Source organism: Peromyscus maniculatus, chromosome 15 (genome assembly GCF_049852395.1).
Source record: "Peromyscus maniculatus bairdii isolate BWxNUB_F1_BW_parent chromosome 15, HU_Pman_BW_mat_3.1, whole genome shotgun sequence".
Lineage (NCBI taxonomy): Eukaryota > Metazoa > Chordata > Mammalia > Rodentia > Cricetidae > Peromyscus > Peromyscus maniculatus.
In genome coordinates this window covers 15,123,584-15,138,317 of record NC_134866.1, presented here as the reverse complement: position 1 = coordinate 15,138,317, position 14,734 = coordinate 15,123,584, and the positions used below count along the sequence as shown (strand labels likewise).

General features: G+C 37.8%; 1 pseudogene; it reads left to right on the top strand.

Annotated features, from left to right (window-relative positions):
* Positions 1-3,233: 3,233 nt before the first annotated feature.
* Positions 3,234-3,376, top strand: LOC121822991 (U2 spliceosomal RNA; annotated as a pseudogene).
* The last annotated feature ends 11,358 nt before the right edge of the window (positions 3,377-14,734 follow it).

Sequence of the window (14,734 nt, the reverse complement as noted above, 5' to 3'; positions counted from 1 at the left end):
CTCTAATGAGTGGTTATATATAAGCGGCCTGAATTGCTCAGGGAAAATAAACCTGAGACAGACGTGAACAGTTATGCCTATATTGTTCATTGTTTACATAGAACAAAAAAAGGTGGAATTATAGTACAAATGGTCCATGGGGGAAGTCTCAATGGTTTCCAATTAGAAAGGTCTTGAGAAAGAATGCTAAAGTGTCCTTGAATTGTGTTTGAATTCACCTTCTTTGTCCGGCTTCCTACACGTGTGCTCAGTGTGAATCGATCGAGTGATAAGGCTTCCCCAAACGTTACTGTCATCCTGAAATACACGGAGGAAGTGGAGTGCTCCAAATACAGGCGTTGAGAGTAACTGCAGTTGTGCAGCATCCGGACACGCGTGGAAAGTGTTTGTTCTCTATGGCTACCTTGCTAAAGAGGTACACTGAGAAGCCCAAACCCGGCAGAGAAATGTCTGCAAAGCGCCACATATATATTAGAGGGACCGCTGTGCTGAGAACAATCAACCTGAAAAAAGGAAAGATTTGATGTGTCAGTTTAAGCACCTAAGGAACAGAGGCTAAAACGGAATAGGCTTTACCAGAGAACGACTAGGGGCAGGAAGAGGGGGCACACGTGATAGTTAAAGAGTGATGGGGGAGCGGAGTAGGTAGGAAAACTGTACTGCGACTCTGACACCTGTGGAAAGAAAAAGAAGAGATTGTAAATGAACAGATGCTGACCACAAAGCCTTCTTTGCTTTAAAGACGTCTTGGACAGACTTGTTGTTGTGATTTAAATGAGAAACGTACCACTGCCGGCTCTGGAGTGTGTGAATGTATGAACACTTTGTCCCCACCCAATGGTAGTGTTTGGGAAAGTTGGGAGCGTCATGGACAGTCTAGCAAGAGACAGAGGCCCAAAGAGGCATGGGCTAGGGCTTATAGCCACAAGCTCTCTGCTTCATGACAGACCAACATGGAACATTCCTTGCTACAAACTCCAGCTACCCTGAATTTAACCCTGGCCACCATGCATTTCCTGTAATAAGGAATATATCCCCCTTAAACAGTGATCTAAATTAATCCTTCCTCACTTAATCTGCTGTCAATATGCTATCCTAGTAACAGGAAAGGTAACCGATACACATATAGAAAGTTCTCGAACCAATGTTGGGGTTTTGTAAATGTGTATAAGAAGGGAGAGCTTCCATGATTACACCTGTGTTTACTTGTCAGATATAAAGCCATAAAAAAAAAATGTTCTCGCATCTGCATCCCTGTGAACCTAAGGACCAAATCGTAGGAGCCCTCAGAACGGCCCTCCCAGTAAGTCTCTTGAAGGCACCAGTCTACAGGCAGGATCCCTGGGAAGTAAGGATTCTGTCCTTAATTTTATTAAAGAATTCTAACATAGTCAAAGATACATATCTCTTCTACGTGACTGAAAGGACAGAAGCAGAGACAAGAAGCTGATTTCACATCCTGACCTCATGAAAACATGACGAATTAGCTCATCATTAAAATAATCATTAAAACTCAAACATGGAAGGAATGGGTTCATAAATGAATGTGCAGCAAATACCAAAATGAAGACTGCACAGTTTCTTCTCAGTTTGAAAGTCTAATATGAGCAGAAGTAAATGAAATAAAGACAGAAAAAAAAACAAACAATTAAGAAATGTGGGTTCTGAGGGCAATTTTAAAGAGACTGAGTTAGGATGCTTGCTTCCTTTTATAATGGCAAATTCCATTTTTCAAGAGAACTATAGAATATATTACAATTCCCTTGTCTTTTATTAGTGGGAATTGATTTTCCCTATGTGGTGCGTTAGAACAAGGGATTAGAGCTAAACTATAACCTTTCTGAATTGCTTTTGGAAAGATCAATAATGCTTTCCTCCCCCTCTAAATACTGAAGAAAATGAACAGTCTTCTTTCCTTTCCTTATCCACACAGCGTATGTCACAGAAAGACTATGTATTTTTTTTTAACATAATCACCCCTGCTTCCCTTTGATAATAAAAGAAATCACAAAGCCTTTGCACTTTGAATTTTTCTCAGGCCAATGAAATGGTTAATTATGCTACACCAGAGTCCTGAATTTAAGAACCAAAATTCTGGCAACCAGCCCAGAGTCCATTTCCAAAAAGAAGCAGCTACCCTAAGCCTGTACAAAGAAGGCGGTTGCCCTGGCAACAGTATCTGATAGCAGAAAATATGGCTGACAGGTACACACACAGAGTGATCCTGAAAGCAAAGCCTCTAGGCTGCTGCTACTGTCAGTGTTACACATTCAGAACCCCTTTTAACAAATGCTGAGTTTTGGACCCTCGCCTAATTTACGAGTGGAAATTTTCTGAGCAGCATTTATCTGGTTATAATCGATGCAGTTTATAATTTGGTACTGTGTAGCAATTGTTGAGCATGAAATCTGACTTCCAGTATAAGCAAGCAACCATCACTAATACTGTCAAAGTAGACCAGATGAATGGAAAGGTAGCTGTGAGGGAAGATTGATTAAAATGTTCATTGATTCCCACCCATCAGAATGTTTACTCAGATTCCTTAATCATCTTCTATTCTCTGTTCTTGGTCAGGGCTGCAATTTTTATAGCAAATGATCAAGCTGCTCAGAGGCTTCATGACTTTATTTTTATAAAGTGATTTGTCATTTATGTTACCATCCATTTCTTCAAGAATAAGTGATGCTCAGCCCCCTGTGTGTACTTAGAGACTTTTTCTAAAACTGAACACTCCCTGGAAAAGATAATGAAAAATAGTTTGTGTTAACAATGACTCCTTGATTAAAAAGAATAGGTGTACACCAGAGAGTCAGTTTGCCCATGTAGCTTTTTTCATAATTTATAGACTAGTGTCGAGTTGTACAACTACACAACGTGAAAGACATGAACAACAAGAGGTATAGGACTCTGCTGAACTGGTTTTTAGTGCATATGCTTTCACACTTCACTTCCTCCTAAATGATCACTCCATCTAAAAGGCAAATAAATACATGATTCAAAGGAAAGGACACCACACTCTTTACACATGTTCAGACCCCCATTTTAAGGTTTCCTTTAGTTGAGATAGCTTTCACTGAGCACTTAGTATCCCAAAGCCTCTTTCTGAGAAACAATGTGATACGATACAAGCATCCTCTCCAACTCCTCATGACTGTACTGCTTTGTCAAAATGGATCACTGTGTACCCATCCCATGAGCACAAAGAGAAGATTCTGTTAGCATCTACTCATCCAATCGCTTCTCGGCCTTTTGGCTAAGATCAAGTGTAGCATCTACTCATCCTATTCTCAGGAGAGCTTTTCTGTCTTTATTTCTAGAAGCCTTGTGTCTGGCCACTCCTGATGTTGCTCTGCATATTAAATGTCACCAACCTCCTAACTGAAGGGGAGCAGTCCCTCCTGTGCAGTGCGTTAAGGACTCCTGAGAATCCTACCCTGAGACTTTTCAATGAGTTTTGATATAATCTTTGAATAAGTGTATAAAAATTCCACATCAGATTTAAAAGCCCACAAAAAGACTGTATGGATTGCTTCTTTAAATTTGGGACAAGCAAAAATTAAAGTGTTACAGAAATAAACATTATCTACTGTTGAGGAAAAACGAAAGAAATCTCAAGGTTTTCCATGATTAAATCATATAACATTACTAAAATATGAGAGCATCTATTTCTTCCAGATTAAATAAGACTTTATTTCAGGATCTCAGCAGAAACAAAAAAGGCCATATTTAGAGCAAATACTTGTAGAGTGGGAGAAATTTACAATTCTGATCAACATAATAAGAGATTTCTACATATATCTCATTATTATATAAGCAACATATCTAATAAGGTTTAAATATAATTCAAAGTTTAGCCATTTGAAAGTAGATGAAATATTAACTGTAACAACTAAAGTAGAAAAGTATTTGGAAAAGATTCAAAGTTTTCGCATGGAATTTAAAATGTTCAGAATATTTAAAAAATTTTTAATATGAAAAACTGAAAATAATTTCAAGAATAATGTCATTCAATTTAGTAAAAATATACTCTGTCAGCTATTTTTTTAAATGAGAAATATATAATTCATGCGCCCAGCATCAGTTTTCATTTCTTTTACTATATAATCATTTATCCATAAATACAAAACTAGGTATGATTATTGTGATGATTGTTTTTCATTGTCTAATTGACTACTTTAGAATTATTATATGGAAACGTGCCTCTGGATGTATAAATGAGGGTTGTTCCAGAAATTTTCAACTGAAGAGGAAAGGCATACCCTAAATGTAGGTGTCAACATCTTATGAAACTGAGGTTCTGAACTGAAGAAAAATACAAACACACAAGTGTTCCTCTCCCTGCTTCCTGATGGGAGGCACGCTGTGACCAGCAGCCTTGTGTTTCTATACACTCAAACGTCAGCTAAAATAAAGTCTTCCTTAAAGCAAGACAACATTGCAACCAGTACACTTGGGATAACCCTGACCTTATAGTTCTTAGGACTTCGGAAATGGTTGCAGGGAAGATACTGAAGGCCAAAGAGGACATAAAATGCTATAAGCAGAGTGTAATGGGCCATTCTGGGGAGAGGTTGGGAGAACCAAGTGCCAAAACAGATGTGGGCAGAGATCTGGCTCATGGGGTTTCAGAGAGAGAAGAACCATAGGTCAGTGGGAAAAATGTCAGTCTTGTCATGTTCTGGGATTGTGTCTGATTTCATACTTTCCTTAAAATTAAAAAACTATGGGCTGATTTGTTAGATGGAGGAAATTTCAAGAAAAGATAGCATTCAGGCTGTAGAACGCTTACTACTCACTATTCATGGTCAGGTCTACAATGAGAAAGACCATCAGGTGAACATAACAATAAAACCTATGAAATTTAGTAATTAAAGGAGTGTGATCAATTTACAATTAAAGAAAAGTTGATGGGAAAAAAAGAGTGTAACTGATGAAGAGATTAAGTCACTGAAGAGAAAACCGTTCAGTGTAGGAATGGTAGGAAAGATGTCCTGAGGAAGAATCCACCTACAAAGGGCTCCAACTAAATCTTCTTGAAAGGAGAGGCTCTGCCTTGAAAATGTCTCTCAAGAGGTTCCTTGCTTGAAAACAACTAGGAAAGTGGTGTTCTTCAAATTCAGCAACTGAGGTTCACAGAAAGCACTACAGCTCTAACATATGGGAGCTAGGTTACACTGAGCCAGCAGCCAACATATTGTCCATGAAGTACTGGCTGTGTAAGCATGAAGGATGCAAAAGTGAGAGTTCATTGGGGTTTGCATTACACTTCTAAAAAGCCAGAGGCCGCGAATGGCAGTGGAGTCAAAGTCTTAGCAATGCTGCCCTGAGACACTATTGCACTGAGTTAGGAACCTAAGACAAAGATAATTCTCCAAGTGTGCTGGAGATGCCAGGATTGTGAGATGTCTAGTGGGGAAATCTGCAGTAATGGGGTGTTCAACATAGAGTGTTCAACATAGAGTGTTCAAACTGCAGAAATGAATGACTGGGCCTACCCAGGGTCATTTGGACCCAGATGATTTCATGATGGACTTCAGACATGGTTAGATAAGCTAGATGTGGAGTTGTAGGACTTGGTGTTTGCTCTGTTGGGTATTAGTCTTTCTTTGGTCCAATTATTCCTGGTTTCCATTCAATCATTTTGAAATCAGAATGCTTATTGTGTCATTGTCTACTGGAAGTATACTCGTTTCCCACCCCACCCCCACAAAAACACAGTTCTTTTTTGTTGTTGTTGTTTTTTAACAAGGACTTAGTTAAGAGATTGGCTGAATCTTCATAGAGACTCCTCACTTAAACTTTTGAACAATTTTGGAATTGTTACAACTCCAGGAATTTTTAGAGAAAGTATACACATTTTGCACTGAGAGATGGGAATATGGCTTCATGGACCATGGGTAGAATGTATAGTTGGGTTTTAAAGTGATGAATTTGGGTTGGCAAAGGGGTGAAATTGTGATGGTAAATCTTAATTGTCAACACAACTGAATTTAGAATCACCACAGAAATACATAGTATATCAATGTATATTGAGGAAGTTCCAGGAAGGCTTACCTGGGTAGAGAAGATCCACCCTGAACAGGAGTACCCACATCTCATGTGCTAGAGTCTTGGGAAGAATGAAAGTTACAGTGTAGTCAGAACAAAAGCATACATCCCTGCTTCCTGACTGCATATGTAAGGTGTTCAGCTGCCTCACACTGCTGCCCACAGTGTACCCTGCCACTGATCTAAAATAAATCCTTTTTTGTTTCCTTAAGTTAATTTTTGTTTTGTATTTTATCACAGCAATGAAAAAAACCTAATCCAGTTAGAAGTTCTCTAATGACTAGAATATAAAACATTTTTTCACACATTTATTTGCCTTTTTATTTCTTCTTTTGAAAACTTTCTGTTGAATTAATTATTCCATCTTTATTTAGGTGAATTTTTGTTCTTTAATTTTTACAACTCTTTATATATTCTAGATATTAATTTATACACGTTATATTCATAAATATTATATATATATAAAATATTTGTGTCTGTGTGTGTATCACAAAAGCAGAAAGAGGACCATGAAAAAGAAGCAGGAGATCTTAAGGGAGAGAAAGGCAGAAAAAGTAATGTTAATTAAAGTGACATTAGAGAAGAATGAGAGCCTACTTGAAGAGGTATAGAAGGAGTAATAGAAAGAGAGGGAAAATAGGGAATTTAATAAGCTCAATATGACATTTGTGTGAAAATACCATAATGAACCCCATTATATTGTATGCTAAGTTAAAAAAAATTTTAGTCATTTAAAAAGAAACTAGGTATCTCAAAGGACTTGAGAAGTCATAAAAATAGTATAACAAATATGAACCAGAAGTGTCAACCCAGTAACAAAATTATGGCCTTAATTTAATGTGGTGCACCATCTTGACATGCAGAAAGTTAACTTGCTTCAGATTTGAACATCATGATGCCACTGTGTGGTGTCGACAGCATCTGGCATTCCTGTGACATTCTGTGCACTGCTGGCTCAAGACCCCAACGGCTTTTGTCTACTACAGCCCACGAGGAACCTTCGCTTACACAGTGACACATGGCATCCTCTCACCTTCAGTTCTGGAAAAGAGTCCTGCACTTCCTCACTGTCCTTTCTCATCTCATTAGCTGGTGACTGTCAAGCATGCTGATGGTGTCAGAGCTGTAAATAAATACATATGAAGATAACCTGCAGCTGAGTCATCCAGGTCGCCTGAATTACAGTTGGATAAACCAACATCTTTTTTTTCTCAGTAACCATAAACATAAACATATATTCAAAGTATCAGTGTATAATATATATTCTTTGTATCCTTCACTGACCTGGAACTCACTGTGTTGCTAGGCTTGCCTGAAAAATCCAAGATCTGCTTATTTCTGCTACCTGAGTGCTGGGATTAAAGGAGTGTGCCACATGCCTGGCAGGAAGGCAGGTGCCTTTTCTACACATTGACAGGGTTTGGAATTCTTGGTTCTATTTATGGTATATTTTCTTCTATATTCCATAGGACTTCCTATCATCTAATTTTCATCTTTTGTGTCTTAAGCTCAAAATGGTTTATGTTACCTGAATTTCACTTGTACTTTAATCTCAGCATGGGATTTCCTAAATTCCACCCCACCATCAGTCACATGCTCTTCTTAGTAACAACTGACCATTCAGATTGAACTTAAAGAGCTTCTCTCAGGACCCTCATCTTTAACAAGCTCCCTTGTTATATTCACAAAGAACATGCTTATTGCTCTTTCTGGGTGCTCAAGCTATCCAACCAGATGTGCTCAAAACACCTGTGCTTTGCTCATTAGTGCATTTATTTGTGTACCTAGCACAGTGAGTACATAATAAATACTGATCAAATTGAGGAAGGGGGGGAGTTATGAAAATGGGAAGCATTTAGTGTTATTTCAAATGAAATAAATATCCACAACAGGAAACCTCTCATAGTCACAAAACACTTTTATTTCCTTGTTTATGTTAGGATTCACTTTCACAGCATTTCTATATTATATCACTCCTTGGTTATGGAACAGTCTAGTGTTGGAGCTTTGAAATTCAGCAAAGCACAAAAATAAAATTACTCTTTTTTCATTTTAAATTTAAATTTATCATTTAATGTGTATGAGTGTTTGCCTACATTTATGCCTGTATACCACAAGCACATCTTGTACCCATAAAAGTCAGAAGAGTGGGTCAGATTCCCTGAAGCTAGAGTTACAGACAGTTGGGACCCACCATGTAGGTGATGGGAATCAAACCCAGGTTCTCTGTAAGAACAAGTGTTCATAACAGCTGAGCCAGTTCTCTAGACCCTGAATTTATGTTTTTATGTATGAATGTATATCATATTCATTTCTCTGTGAAGTATAAGTTGTCAGTCAGTTACCTATAGAATGATTTTCTCCCATTTTTGCTATCCTTTGGTAGGCTTAGTCATGTCTACTTCTGTAAATGTCTTGTGCATCACAAAATAATATTTGAATATTCTACCTGAGGTAATTTAAATGCCACAAGAATTTTAATGTCATTAAATCTCTGAATTCTGAAAAGAATGTAATTTTTAAATTTTAGTTATAAGTGAGAAAAATTCTCAAAGTAATTGTATAAACTTAATAGATTGTAGTTGGGCATTTTTCCTATGTCCTACCTGGTCCACAGCAGCTCAGACACCAATAAACATATAGAGGCTTATATTAATTACAAACAGTATAATAATAATAATAATAATAATAATAATAATAATAATAATAAGCTCAGGCTTATTACTGACTAGCTCTTACACTTAAATTAACCAATAATTCTTGTCTATGTTTAGCCACGTGGCTGGTACCTTTTCTCAGTTCTGCCTTGTCATTGCTTCTGCTGTATCTGGCTGGCGACTCCTGACTCAACCTTCCTCTTCCCAGAATTCTCTTTGTCTGCTTATCCCACCTACACTTCATGCCTGGCTACTGGCCAATCAGCATTATATTAAACCAGTGTACAAAAGCATTATTCCACAGCATTCCCCTTTTCTGTCTAATCAAAAACGAAAGTTTTAACTTTAACATAGTAAAATTACACATAATAGAACGGTTATCAAGCAAGAGTTATGGTTACAATAGCTAGTCTATTTTTATTTGACAAAATTAAAGAAAATATTCTATCATCTATCCTATATTTGTGACTCTAAAGTTTCATATCTAATTTAACTTTTATCATAACTAAGGAAAACTATAATTATAACTGTCTAGTCTTCAGCTACATCAAAGACCCCAGAAGGATACAATATTACCTAAGTAAACAGGAAGAACATTGTAAGCAATTTCCAAAAATCTAGAATGACAGAGACAGCTGGCTACCTGGACAGTCATCCAAAGTTCCTCTGTAACATTGGGGCATCCGTCTTTAGCCCATAGGCCTAATCTCTCAGTCATTTACCTATGTGTAGATTTTTAGTGAAAGCCAAATGCACTTCTGTCTTGGTCACTTTCCTGGTACTGTGCTAAAATACCAAGACCAAAGCACTGACCGAAAGGAAAAACTATTTTGCCTCGATGGTTCTAGAGACAGAGTCCAAAAATAGAGAAGGAGGCATGGCATCAGGTGGCTAAACTGGGAAGTTAACAGATCACATTTCTTCAGCACCCCAGAAAACAGAGAACTGAAAGTGGAGTGGGATATAAACATCTGAAGCCCACTTCCTGGTGACTACTTCTTCCATCAAGGCTGTACCTTCTCCACACTCCATGAAACTCCACAAACAGCACCACCAGCTTCAGGCCAATTGTTAAAATACATGAGCTGATATGAGAAATTTCTCATTGAAATCACCAAATCAATTTCTTAATGCAAAAAAAAAATAGGTGAATAGGAGGTAGCCTATGAAATGTGAAGATCAAAAGAGCTAAGGTATACACTGGAGGAAAAAAGCTTTCAAATTGGTTATTTCTGAATGATAAATTTATATCATATCCAACACAAATCTGTATATTTTTTAAGGTCGTCAGAGTGAGTAAAACACTAGGCATTCGGAGAGGTGAAGAAAATGTTAGGCACACAGAGAATTGACACAAGAGCATATTCTCTTACTTATTCACTCCTTTGGTTTATACGATTTTTGCAATTGACTGAACTTACTAGTGTTCATGAGATAAAATTTATGGAGCTTACTAACGTTAATAAATCTTCTCTTAATTTCATAACTTTAGACTTTATTCTGCTTCTTCTGGTTCTAATTTGGCCAGGTATTTTTGTTTTAAAAAACAATCCATCAATTCAATTTAGAACAAATACTCTCATTTTTAATACCATAATGGTCATGAATTACCAAATTATGTAAAACAACTTTGTCATCAGGGAAATAGCAAAAATTCATCAAAATGTATGACTACTAATTCAGACTAAGTGCTGCCATGAGTTCCTAGAGTGGTGATGGTGTTGGGAATCTGAGCTCCCATGCAAATTACTGTCTCCATTACAGAAAAGATGAATAGATTTTACCAGGACTTGTTTGAACACAAATGACATGGAGATTATGGCATGAGTGGGGGAATCCAATTATTTCAATTCAGTGTTGAAGGAACCATCCCACTGGTCTTTGCCTGATACACTAACAGACAGATATTAAAATCCATATCCTCCAAAATGGGAAATAATGCGACCTAGCTTCATTTACTTGGTCTCATTTATTGTGTACATAACGGTTTTATATTGAATAGATATATTTTATTGTGTGCATAAGGGAAACAAATGGCTAAAAAGAGATGATAGCAGGTGCATTTCCAAAAGGACACAAGAATAACCCTGTTCAAGTATTCGTAAATACTTTCTAAAGAACTATGCTTCAAAGCAATCAGAAAAGACATTTTTGCATGCTTTGTGCATAAATGGCTCATTATCAGAATAAGAGTTGCCTAAGTCCCATCCCCATGGGAATCAGGGACATCACTAAGACAGTGTGTTTGTCTTGCCCTTCTGCCATCTGGTCTCTTTCCAGCTTGAGCTCTAGTCCTGCCATCAGATGCTAGGCCTGAAGATGGTACATGTCACTTCCGCACTCACCCCATTGACAGAGTGCAGGATGAAAGAAATGTCAAGGAAGCCAGTACTTCCTCACAAATCACAAAAGTAAATTAAGTGTCCTTAAACATGTCTATTATCTCACAACTTCCTCAGATTGGAAGTCTACACGGGTGTTGTGGGATAATCTTTTTGTATACTGTGAAGATGTGCCTCTGCCTAAGGCATGTTCTGATTGGTTTAGTAAAGAGCTGAATGGTCAATAGCTAGGCAGGCACAAATAGGGAGGACTTTCAGGAAGAAAGAGGACTTCAGGAAGAGTCTGAGGCATGCAAGATTTCGCCAGCCAGACATCCATGTTGGAGGAGAGGTAAAGAACCATGTGGCAGAATATAGATTAATGGAAATGGGCTAATTTAACTTATAAGAGCTAGTTGGGAACAAACTTAAGCTAATTAATAATAAGTCTCTGTGTCATTATTTGGAAACTGGTGATCCAAAGAAAGTTTGAATGCACACAGGGCTACATTGGGTTCTCGGCTCAGGGTATCTCAGAGCTGGAATCAAGATGTTCCATTTTGACTTCATTTTTAGAAGGAAACTCTGCAATTAAAGAGTCTGTTTAGAAGTTTACTCAGGTATGCCAAAAGTCATTTCCTACGGCTGTGTTGGTAAGGATCCCGACTTTTTCCTGGATGTCATCTGGAGTCAGCTCCCAGGATCTTGACACTACCTCCTCTTCTTAGAGACTTCCTGCTATATCTCGCCAAGGGAATGTTTGCAATATGATTGTTTATTTCAGAAAGTGAACAATATGAAAAAAATTGTCTCCCTCTCCTCTCCTCTTCATAAGTCTCTTCCCCTGCCCTTCTTTTGAAATGGATACCAGAAGAGTGGAGGGATTCTCAGTTGTTCAGAGGAAAATCATATCTCAGACCTGAAGACACGGAAGCAAATGGATGAATTCAAGCTTCATTTAAGAGGAAAATGTAATCTGATTTAGTAATTAAAGTCTAAGTGAAAGAGGCAAAATGATTATAACCTGCCACCATTATTCAAAATACATCACCAAAAGACTTCCAACCTTTGTGATTTTGCCCAGGATGCCACTCAAAAGTCATCTTCCCATTGTATACCGTTGTAAAGTTTTCCTTTCAGACACCAGGATTTACTGCACACTTATCACATAGTATTTGACCTTGTGTGCTCCATATATGTGTGACTGTCTTAGCCCCACAATGATAAATTTACTAAATTTAAGACCAAGGACTGTTCCTGGTAAAAATACGTTAAGTCTCTGTACCAGCCAGGAGTGCTGCTTATAGGTCAGCAGTTTATAGTTAATGAAATACTGTATGTGTGCACATGCTAAGACTCCATGACTTTCATAACTGTTTGATTTACTGTAATTAACAGCTACAAATAAAATTTCATAATAAAATAAGACTCATTCTTATCATTTCATCTCTATGGTTTTTAGTTGTCCACTGAAATGTTTATTTAGACTATAATTAATTGACTTTAGTGATAATATTATAATGCATTTAAAAAGTGTCTCCAAGGGGTTATCTCATTTACCTCATTCAACATAGAATGGGGTTTCTTTTAGACCTACTACTGGAAGACCACCTACTCTGGAAGGTGACTGTGCTGCTTGCTAAACATGGCCAAGAAGTCAGTAGGCACCTAAGGGCTCAAGGGCTCCTTTGCAATAAAGAGTAACATGACATTCAAAGGAATTCGTGTCGGTGAGGGAGAAAGATTGCTTACAACTGACTGACAACAGATCATACAGCATTTCCAGTACAAAACACAGTGTCTTATTAGGCTTCAGAGACCCCAAAGTACCCAAGGCTCCATGCACATAGTCCAGATGACACCAGAGAAATCCAAGGCAGGGCACCATCACAAGCCCCACATTTCAGGTGATATTCATACCACCTTGTCAGGACTCATTTTGAGAGTTACATGCATTGACAATGAATTCCCAACTCTGTTGTTTGGGTTTGAATGTCAAGTGTTACTCACAGGCTCATGCGTTTGAGAACTTGGTCTCTAGTTGGTGGTGGTCTTTGTGGAAATTGCAGACCTTTAAGAATAGAAGGGCATGGATGGTGGGCTTTGAGTGTTATAGATGGATCCCACTTACAGTCTGATCTTTGTGTGTGTGTGTGTGTGTGTGTGTGTGTGTGTGTGTGTGTGTGTGTGTGTGTGTGTGAATTTTTAAGTTGGTTTTAAGGCTAGCATACACTGTGGTCATTTCAGTAATGACATCATTTTGCTTTTGTCAGTCCTTTTCCTCCCCTTCTATGCTGTCCCATGTCCCTGGGCTCTGCCACTGATGATTCCTTTCTTCCCCCCAGGTTGTCCTACCTTCAGTCTCCTTTCACATGCATTGTATACCCTCTCTGCTTTCCACTTCCTTTAGGGTCTCTTCCTCCTCTCTCCCAATCCCCCCTTGCTTCCTGATCCATTGAGATTCAATAAGCTGAGACATTGGTTTCAGCTGGCACAGACACAGTTGTGGCCACCATGTATTCCTGGCTGTGGTGGTCTATGTCATTTTAAATGGTGAGTCAAAGTAAGCCTTTCCTCCCTTAAGTTTCTTCTGTCAGGTATTTTGTGACAATAATAAGGGAGGTCACTAAGATATTTACATTTTAAAAGCATATCTTTTAATTTTAACATAAAGTATATACCAGAAATCCAAAAACAGCATCACAAATATTATGTGAAACTAAGAATGGTCATGTTTATAGGGATTAAGAGACAATATCAGATTACTGTGACACAGTGCTCCATAGGCCTGTGGTTTTCAACAGGCTTCCCTGGAATTACTTTAACAGAAGAAATCTAAAAAGAAGTCTCACACTTGAGTCAGTATATTTAGAATGAGACTGACCTTCATCCTTATCATTGTCATCATCATATCTATAAAAGGAATCTCAGGGTTTTGCCATGAATGAGAGGTGAAGTTTGAGAACTCCTGATATAGACCACAGACCTGACTACACAGTTAGAAAAGTAAAAGAAGTGACATTTTTTTCAAAAGCAAATGTTTTTCTCATCAATCTTATGCCTTTTCATCTTTCCTAAATAATAGACTTTCTGTTGATTGGATTTCCTGAAATTATTGTCTTCAGGTTTTGTCACTAGTTCCAGAAATTCAAGATAAAAAAAAATTAGCTATCAATCCACGACTGTTACTGACCTCAAGACAGGAAATTATTACAAGTACAAATAATTCAAAGAATGTTATACTACCCTCACTGTGTAAAAAGAAAAATAAATCCAATATTCATTATTCTTTCTTGACTATTCATAGTCTGGAATTCCAATATAAATACAGCTCTTAAAGTACTAATAATCAACCTCTTCCCAGGGCTCAGGGATCAACCCAGAAGAAGGGGCAATAATATTTTAAGAATCAGAGGTAATGATTGACTACAAGTGAAGAGTATGTTCTGGAAATTGCAAGACAGTTGCACATATGAAGTCAATTTGAAGCAGGTGTGACAGCATGCAGAAGACCCATGCAAGTCCAAGCCAGAGAAAATTTCAGCATGAAGAGGGGAGGTGGATGTGAACCCCCACACCTAGATAAGGAGACACTGTCAATTTATAGCTGCTGGAAGAGATAGCCCATTTTTTTTAAGGGTGTGACCCCTGTTGAGTTGATCATACTCCAGTGAAGGCTGAACATCCAAGTGTATGGGCAGCAAACAC